This window comes from Ochlerotatus camptorhynchus, unplaced genomic scaffold, assembly GCF_037179485.1.
Source record: "Ochlerotatus camptorhynchus isolate MF236.1 unplaced genomic scaffold, CSIRO-AGI_Acam_v1.1 ptg000170l, whole genome shotgun sequence".
Lineage (NCBI taxonomy): Eukaryota > Metazoa > Arthropoda > Insecta > Diptera > Culicidae > Ochlerotatus > Ochlerotatus camptorhynchus.
The window spans coordinates 191,039-201,018 of record NW_027040660.1 but is presented as its reverse complement, the minus strand read 5'-3'; positions in this window follow the sequence as shown (position 1 = coordinate 201,018).

Here is a 9,980-nt window from a genome sequence, read left to right as displayed (position 1 = left end):
AGGCCTGTACGTCCTGTCTGAATATTTCAACAGCTGGAAGATCCGTATCAACGCGGCAAAGACCCAGGTCATTATCTTTCCACACTCTAAATCTCCTAGACTTGTTCCGCCGGAGAATAACAAGATCTGCCTGAACGGCACAGTGGTGGAATGGTCCAAAGAGGTCGTGTACCTCGGGCTAACACTAGACAGCAAGCTTCTTTTCAGGGAGCACGTTGACAAAACGAAAGCCAAGTGCAACATCTTGATAAGATCGTGGTATCCACTTATCAACAGGAAGTCAACACTGTCCCTGAAAAATAAGCTTGCTGTCTACAAACAAATTATCTTTCCTGTAATCGAGTACGGTATGCCAATCTGGGAGAGTTGCGCAAAATGCCATCTCCTCAAACTCCAAAGTATCCAGAACAAGGTCCTTAGGATGGTCCTAAACAGTCCCCCGCGGACTAGAAATTCTGAGATCTACCTCCTGGCTGGAATTCAGACATTAGAAGAACGGAGAGTATTCATCCTGGAAAGGTTCAGAGACACCTGTCTGAGATCAAATCATCAGATCATACGTAATCTAGCACGTTAGGTTAAGTTATACTCGTAGTTAGGTAGGTTATCACTTTTTTCAATTCAAATAAAACACATCCCCAAAGGAGTTGAAAAACGCAAATATTAAATTAGAATATCAAATTAAACAAAGATGAAGAGTCGGATAGGCTAATCAATTAATATGATAAATCAATGTACTACCATAATCAACAGAAATAAACATAATTTTACTTTTACTACCGACTGTCTGAGCTAATGGGGGTGCCTTAGGCAGTGATGCCACATTTTTTCGAATTTAATTCTGTATTCTCGCGTAACATTATCGATTCTCTTCATCGATTTAGCTCGCAGGACAGTTCGACAGAAGATTAGGTTAGCTTTATAGTCGCTATATTCATAATCTGGCGGAGAGAATCTCGGGAACCAATTGGCGTTCTAACGATAGCGCTCGTGGCTAATAGGAGAAATAGAAAAATGATGATGGTGTCAACATCTTGCACGTTGAGGTATAGGAAAGAAATCTTGAAAAGCATTTATTATCCGAAAGAAAAATTGTAATTTTTTTGTAAAGCTCCTATGGGGGAAGAAACCTCAAAAGCTACCCGATAGACGTATTATTTAAAAAAAATCTTAGTTTTCATTTGGATCTATAGATTTAAACTTTTCTAACCTCGTTTGCACCGAGGGGGCGGACACATCTAAATCTTAATTCTAGATGCTCAAAAAATCTCACACTAGCGAATAAATCTTCTTTTGCAGGTAATCTTCAAAATCGTGATAAATCTTCTTTCTATCTACTCAGCGTACGCGCAGCTAGCCACAGCAAACCACAATATTTCCTGCATCGTAGATAGAGTCGTCCCCCTCGGTTTGCACAACCAAATTTATAAAAAAAAATACTTTATTCGTTAAATAAAAGCATTTTAAAATGTTCTCTCATACTTCGCCGTGCAAAGTTATGAGACCATCATCATTTTTCTAGTTCTCCTATTTTCCAAAAGTGGCGCTTTATGCTATCGTTAGATTGCCAATTGAGCTGTCAAATAGCGGAACCAATCGAGCAAATCACAACCAACAACAGAAAAGAACACATCAGCTATTGCGAACAAAACTTCCGGAATCTGTTTTCTCGTGACTTAAGGCACGCTTACGAAAACTAACACCATCTTTGGGCTGGAGAAAGTTTTCCCTATCCGATGATGCCGGTAATTTGCGTTCGAATGGCAGGGAAAGAATAGCGTTAGCGTTAGCGTTAGCGTTGTTATGATATACTTCGTAGATTGGATACTAGCGACACTCACGTCTCTTCTGAAATTCTCAGTAAGACTACTTTCAGGAATAATGCTGGGGAGTAAACATTGGTTCCAGTCAAAACAAGAGTAACAGAAGCATGACTGTCGCTATTCCCGGCCACGCCCATCTTTACCATAACTAGGGATAGGGAAGGAAATGTTGATGTAGTACTTACTTAATGAGAGGCCACCGACTTAGCGACACCCTCATAAGTGCTACGGAGTTGGAGGGTTGGGTAGGGTATTCGGTTAGGATTCACCTCAAGTTGGCGATGCAACCAAAAGTATGTATTGTTAATTTGTTGTTTATTTAATCTATCGATAGCCGGCTATCGAAAGAACATATTCATTTTGTTTAGTGATCATGAATTTTAAGAGTCATGATGGAGAGCTTGGGATTAAACCCATGATTTTCTGCTCAGTAAGCAAAAACGATCCCTCCAGGGTCATCGAGCATCTCAGAACCATAACGCTTCGCGACAATACAGGACTACGTTTTCGCTTGATATGCAAATAGTTTCCAAGATTAATGTTCAATATCAAATATACAAATGATGTTGGCGATTTATTGTGCTGTGGAAGAGCTTGAAATTAAATCCATGATTTTTTGCTCAGTAAGCAAAATCGATCCCTCCAGGGTCATCAAGCATCTCATAATCCACAGCGCTTCGCGTCAAAGTCCGAATATATGGATGAACTATCTATTATTGAATAACTATTATTTACGATAATTACATGAAAGAAATAAAATATAAACTACAAACAAAACGTGACTACTAAAATCTCAAAAAGATATTGTCACAAATATATTTCATGCAACCAGGAATCTCAAAACCATTAGACCCTATAATGATACTCTGCACATGTTAGACACAAGAATAGGCCAAAAAGCAAACGTCCGACTCACAAAACCTGCCAAAACCACTTGCAGTCACAATCAACGGTTCTACGAATCGCGAGCGCTCACGAATCATAAAACCGCTGACTGCGACATTCTGAAAGCGAAATTGGCAGGCTCTATGCGTAAAACTCCCGCCCTCCAATCTCCTCCTGCATCCAACAACACAAATCTCCACTACAACACCTAACGAATAAAACTCCGAAAATCACTTTTTCTGCCTATCTTTCTATTAAGCCTGCGGACATGCGTTAGCTTCGAAACTTCTAACCAAACTAGTAAAATTTTCAGATCACAAAAAAAACTTTTAAACGTAATTACAAAATAAATATTGATTATTTTACGCAAAAACGAGCACTTTTGTATCGTATGCTAAAAATAAAGTATTAATATAATTAAATGCAAAATTTAAGAGAAAATCATTACTTTATTGGTGAGAAGTTTCTAATAAGCCCTCCCAGTTCCTCCGTATACAGAACGAATCTGATACTATAATCAGAATTGCTCAGTCTGCATGAAGCAGCCCATTTCATCAAGGAAGTTCTATCAACAACCAAGAATTAATCGTTTGAGGCCTACTGAAGCATTAAGAAGGTGATATGTGTCACTATAGGAAATCATCATCGTTGCAAATACAAAGAAATTAAGAATAAGAAATTAAACATAACCCTTTGCTTCAGTACTGTCAACCTCCATGTCCATGGGGAGGGACTGTAACCGACGATCTTTCAAATCCGAAAACTAAAAACTACGAAAAAGTACTTAGGCCTTCATTAAGTTCCACTTTCACGTGACGTTCAATGACAGGGTCCTATCCAGGATTACATCTGAAAAATCCAAATCTGGCCAACGCCCACCTAAACCTGTTCTAGTCCACCTGAAATGACTAACGAATGGAAGACTTTGAATACCCAGCCATGCAATAGCCTCATCCGTGCCTTATGGCAACTTGATGATTCTATTGCGCTCATCTTTTGGCACCACCCAGGGGAGACTTGGTCCTGTACCCAATGCTTAACTTATCTCCATTCCACTCAGCTACTCGCAATTTCTTGTGATATAGTGGGCGGAATATTATTATATGAGACAATTCAATGCAGACGTCTTTCCAAATTTGGCAGATCGACAGGTAATCGGTGAGTTACCACGATAGTTGCTATTCAACAACTCGACAACGTCCCATCGTCAACGCCTGCTATGAGAATTTCCCATTGTAGACGCCAACGAAATGACGTCATCGAGCTATCGATCAACTACCCTGGTTATCGCCTGGTACCTTATAGCACGATGCTAGGAGGCGAACCGGAAGAATCGATGAGCTACCTCTCCCCCGTTCGAATGGCAAGGAAAGAATAATCCACAAACTCCCCAGAACTTCGCCCAATAGAAAAAAATCGATTATGGAGGGCAAGCCTCGAAAACCAGGGAAGGTCTTCAAAAACGACAAGACTTGAAAAAAGAGTGGATGAAAGTGTGTGGGTAGCGTTAAGTTCAAGGTGCGGGCATTTAGCCTAGGAGAGGAGGCTGAATAAACCTACTTTGCCAAAAAATAGCTAATATGTGTTTCTTTATTCCCTGAGAGTTTCAAAAATATCCGAGTTAAAATAAATTTTGGTGATCATTTTTGGCCGTTGAATTTTTGTTTTTTTCGAGTACAGTCTTTATTGTAAATCTGATCAACAAAAAGGGTGACATCAACAAATTCCATCACACGATCTCTTACTATGTTATGGTCAAAGTAGCCTATGTACTAATTACCTTGAACATTCGTATAACTCTTCACGGAATTTCTTGGGAATGTTCTCATGAATTATCCCCAAAATCATTACTCTCCACAAAGTTCTTTTCAAAATAAATTTAAAATAGAATTTACAACCGCTCTGATATGCACTTGAAATAAAGGGCGAACACGAAATTATTGCAACACCGAAAATGTCATGCCAATTTTCTTATAATGTTTAGAATCAAACCAAAATTTTAGGGTAGTTTTATACATATATTTACTTCAAAAATCAAAAGAAAAGTTAATCGATGGAGCCTTGAGTGTAAAATTGAACGCATTTTCGCTTGATGCCCTCCATCAAAGTCTTTACAGTGTCATCCGGTACCAGTTTCTCAGGTTTTTTTTCCATTTTCTTAACATGTTCTTCTCGTCTTTGACTGTCTTCTTGCTCTTCCAAAGTTCCCGCTTCATTATTGCCCAGTACTGCTCCACCGGGTGCAGCTCCGGACAGTTTGGCGGATTCATGTTCTTTGGAACAAAATGGGCAGAATTGGCCTCATACCACTCCAGGACACTTTTAGAATAGTGGCATGATGCCAAATCTGGCCAAAATAGCGGAGCTTTGTCGTGCTGCTGCAAGAACGGCAAAAGGCGCTTCTTGAGGCACTCAGATTTGTAGATCTCGCCATTTACTGTGCCCTTTGTCACGAAAGGCTCACTCCTCAGTCCGCAAGAGCAGATGGCCTGCCAAATGAGATATTTGGAGGCGAACTTCGACATTTTCTTCTTCTTAAATTTGTCGTCCACATCGAACTTGCTCTTGCCGGTGAAAAACTCCAACCCCGGAATTTGCTTAAAATCGGCTTTTATATACGTTTCGTCGTCCATCACACAGCAGCCATATTTTGTCAGCATCTTCTCGTAGAGCTTCCGTGCCCGAGTTTTAGCCGTCGATTGTTGCCGCTCATCGCGGTTTGGGAAGTTCTGTACCTTGTATGTATGTAGTCCAGCTCTCTTCTTTGCATTCTGGACGTAGCTCTGCGACATGCCGATCTTTTTAGCCAAATCACGGCTTGAGACGTTGGGATTTGCTTTAATCATCCGCTTCACCTTTCCCTCCGTCTTTTTGTTCTCCGGTCCCGGTTTTCTTCCAGCTCCTTTGCCGTGGTCCAACGTCAACCGCTCCTGGAACCGCTTCAACACTCTGGAGATGGTTGAATGGTGAATGTTCAACATTTTTCCCAACTGCCGGTGCGACAGGTCAGGAAATTCCAGGTGTTTGGAAAGAATTTGTTCTCTCAACTCGCGTTGGTTCACCTCCATTTTCGTTGAATCGAAAAACACGACTTCGAGTTTGACAGCATGTACACAATACACATCAATGAGAAAGTGTGCAAAATTTGGTTGATTTTTACACAATGGTAAAAAAGTTAAGCCCTGTTGAATGTGTCGCAATAATTTCGTGTTCGCCCTTTATTGTTTATAGCAATTCAGAAATTCTATGCAGAACACTCCTAGCTAAATGAAATTCATTTTCACACTACGTCTGTTATTTCTATATAAGGGTACACTTTGTGAAACCCAAAAATGGAACATGTAACGAAATTATGAAAGATTTTGAATGTTAATAACTCAGCTGCCCATGGATCAATTTCAAGAATTTTGACACCAATCGATCAGAAATATTCCCACGCATCGATAGCAATGCATCCACATGTTGATTTTCAACAAGAAACTTTTGGAAAAGTGTTAAATGTTTAGCATTGTCGAAAAGCGTCGAAATAACTCACAAATCCACCAATTACGTACATGCATATGCTGCTTCTCCAACACAGTCATCAGAGAATCGTTTCTAGATGGAACATGTCAATGCAACATTGCTGCTTCCCAAACACTGTCATCAGAGATTCGATAGTAGACAAAACAAGTCGAATTGGCATTCGCCTCCGATCTTCGGGCGTGTGCGAATAGTGAGGATGCAATTGCGTAAAATTAATAACCTCTCAGTATGTTCAAACTATCTTATAAACAATTAAATTGACTGCAAAGTCGCTAAACCGTAAATCAAAGTATAAGTAATTGATGATATCGCTACGGCCCGGTAGTCAGAGGTGAGGCTGGCAGCTCAAATGTTATATTCATACTGTACTGGACATATTTCAGCACGTAAGATGTACTACAAAAATGAGCTGTGTTTGTTCACATCAACTGATACTGAGTGGTTGCGGTACAAGCACATATCGTCGATAATAGATGATTAAGAGATAAACTAGCCTATGGCTAAAAATCTCTATAATAAAGAAAAAAAAAAAGATAATAGAAGATTGTTGTGTAGAACGCTTGCCCAAATAGACTACCCAAGTAGCATTTCTCGGAGGCGACCCCGGCGTAGTGGTTAACATCCATACCTCTCACGCCAAAGTCACGAGTTCAAATCTCACCCCCGGACAAGTCACGAATGACCCAATAGTGTTAAAGTGACTATAATAATAAAAAAAAAGAAGTAGCATTTCTTGTTTTATTGCACTCTATTAGTGGTTATAATTATTAAAATTAATAGCTTCAGCACAACCTCTTGATAACCGCTATAAGATCGTCTTCCAGCTCTACAAAAGGTTCTCATAGCCTCTATAAGAGTAATATTGTATCCAAGCAGTTTTATAACGCTTTGGTGAAAATCAGTTATAAAGCCAATTTAATTTTTATTGGCTTCAAAGCAACCGCCATAAATTAGCTTGTTGTTGTTCTGTTCTGCTGAAACTTTTTTTTTTCCATATGGAAATCTTTATCGGTAAAAATAGGTTTGAGTGTTGGTGTTTGTCGTGTATATTGGGATAATATGAGCGTTAAATAAATGCGCATCCAAAATAATTCAAGTTAACAAAAAAGATTGTTTCAGAAATCAAATTAATTTGATGGAATCACCTTAATTTTACAGAAAATAGATCTCAATACATAAATTCATACCAATGCAAACTGGAAATCATTTAGGATCTCTTATTTAGCCATTATTTTATTGAAATTTCTTGGATTTTATTTCAAGGCTAATGGCATTTTCATAATGACAATATGGCGACAGAGGACAGCAGGCAAGAAAAACACCAAGCGCAATTTCTTAAAATGTCTAATGCTTACATTACACACTGGGTCAAGAATTCAACCTAGCGGAGCAAAATTAATAACTTCGAAACGAAACATTTCCGTGACTTGGTGTCTTGGGCAAAATTTCTCATCATAATAAGGACCATCTATTGACATAAACAAATAGTTCAAAACTCTTCCGCAAAGATGGTGCCACAATCTAATTTCTTTCTCTGACGTTTTGGAGACTTGATGTCTTGGGCAAAGTTGTTTATCTTGACAAAATGAACAGCTCTTTCAAAGACGTTAAATTTCCACAGTCTACTGGTTCCAAGTTATATGGAGTTAAAGAAAAAAAATGTCGAAAATATGGTTTTTTCTTTCTGTTTCGGTTTTTTTGCTTACAACTATATAATGTTATATTTTTCTCTTATGCAAATACATTAAATAAATAGCTTTTTTGAAGAAACATACTGTGCGATTTAAGTCTTTACATGACCGTGTGGATGCAAAGAGAAAGTCGACGAAGAGGATCTGTCAATGTTACTTAGGACCTAATGCAATGTTCAGCTTGAATTCATTTTTTTTATTTGAGGGCAAATGTATATTCCTATTCTACGGGTGCAACCGATGAATTTTACAAACATTTGGAAATTTTTTGAATGGTACATTAACCTTTATGAAAAGTTATGCGTGATTTCAACCTTTTTGTCCTAGGACTGTCACCATTCCATGCATTTCGACCAAGATTCGACAGTGTCACCCCATGTATATGCGAGCGAGAACGAAAGAATTATAGAGATTGCTGACGTTTTTCTTACGCACACTACGTCGCGTATACGTATACACGAAATGTTTTCATGCTCATGCTAACAATTTTGTTGATATTCTTTGCGCTCCGCTTGGAAGTACCGGAAAGTTTTGATTCTTTTCTATGTTGTAAAAATAAACCGCCTATTTACATTTCTGACAAGTTGCAACTGAATGCTTATAATTGTTTTAAAATAACCATTTCATGGCCAACTAGTTTTATTGCGCTTACTCATAAAGCAACAAAAGGATTTATTTTTGGGTTTTATAAGGGCAATTCATATTACTTTTTTTTTATACTTCAAAGCAATCATAAAACCTTTCATAAGTGAAAATAGCATAAGCATCAGTTGGTTTTTTAATTAGCTTTATAGGGGTTTTGTAGCTAACTATAAGAATGCTTCATGACTTGCATTGTATATGACCGTCATAAAGCTGTAGGTAATGGTTGCAGCTACATAAAACCTTTATAAATTTTGAATATAGCCAAGCAGCTCTAGAATTGATACTTGGGTAGGGTGGGAAACGGATTCGAAACTAAAAAGTCATTAGCCAAATACATCCATATACCATATAGGTCTACCGTTGTATAGTTTGCAATGCACCCGTGTACTGAATGGGAATTGTGGGTTCGAATCCCACCGGTGCCCTTAGATTTTTTCGCAAGTTTTCTCACACACACGTCTCTTACCGATGATATATGCTAACATCTCAGTATGTTCAAACTATCTAATGGGATTTTGTATACAATATTTGCAACATTTCAGGAAATGTCTCAGAACTTTACACGATTTATAATGTAAACTTATATAATATGAGACGCTCCTTTTATGTGCATCATATTAAACAGAAATATACACTACTTTTCAAACTGTGTACACTATTTTCTAGGGATGCCTAAAAGTCCAAAAAATCGATTAACGATTAATCGTAAAGATTTTTCGATTTTTCAATTATTCGAGCGCGTAACCGATATCTTTTCTTATTTCTACTCGTTTTATTTAGCGCAATAGAGAAAATAAATATAAGTACTAATTTATCTGAACATGCATAGGGAAGAACCATGCGTGATACAGGATCATAAATTAAAAAAGTGTTAAGCGTCTTTCTGCTAAAGGCTAAGATTTACCAACTTGTTGGGAGAAGAAGTTTAACGAGAAAAACTAAAAAGGGGATGAACTTTAGCTGGGTGGACACTGATATTCTATCGGCTGTTTCTATAAAACGCAGAAGTTTGTGTAGAAAGGCACAGCCAATGAAGTGCGTGATAAAATACCCAAAATGGGTGGGGCCTGATTTGCTAACTTTTAAAAAATGATTAATTTTTCATGTCCGATTGACAAGCGACAAAACCGTAAAAAGAGGATGAACTTCAGCTGATATTCCCATAATTGTTGCTTTCGTCCACAATAGCTGATCGAAAATCCTCCCATTATTTATTGAATCACATCACTGGTTTTCTCTGTAGTATCATTGCATATCTCAGGTGAATCGCATTTCATCGTCATTATTATCTTCAAAAATGTTAAGACGACAACTATGACTCGCCATTCGAGAGAAAGCCGTGCTCTTGTCAATTCTAGTTCCTGCATTTCCAGGCATCGAATTGTCGCTCTTATGGAGTCTTTTGTGGACA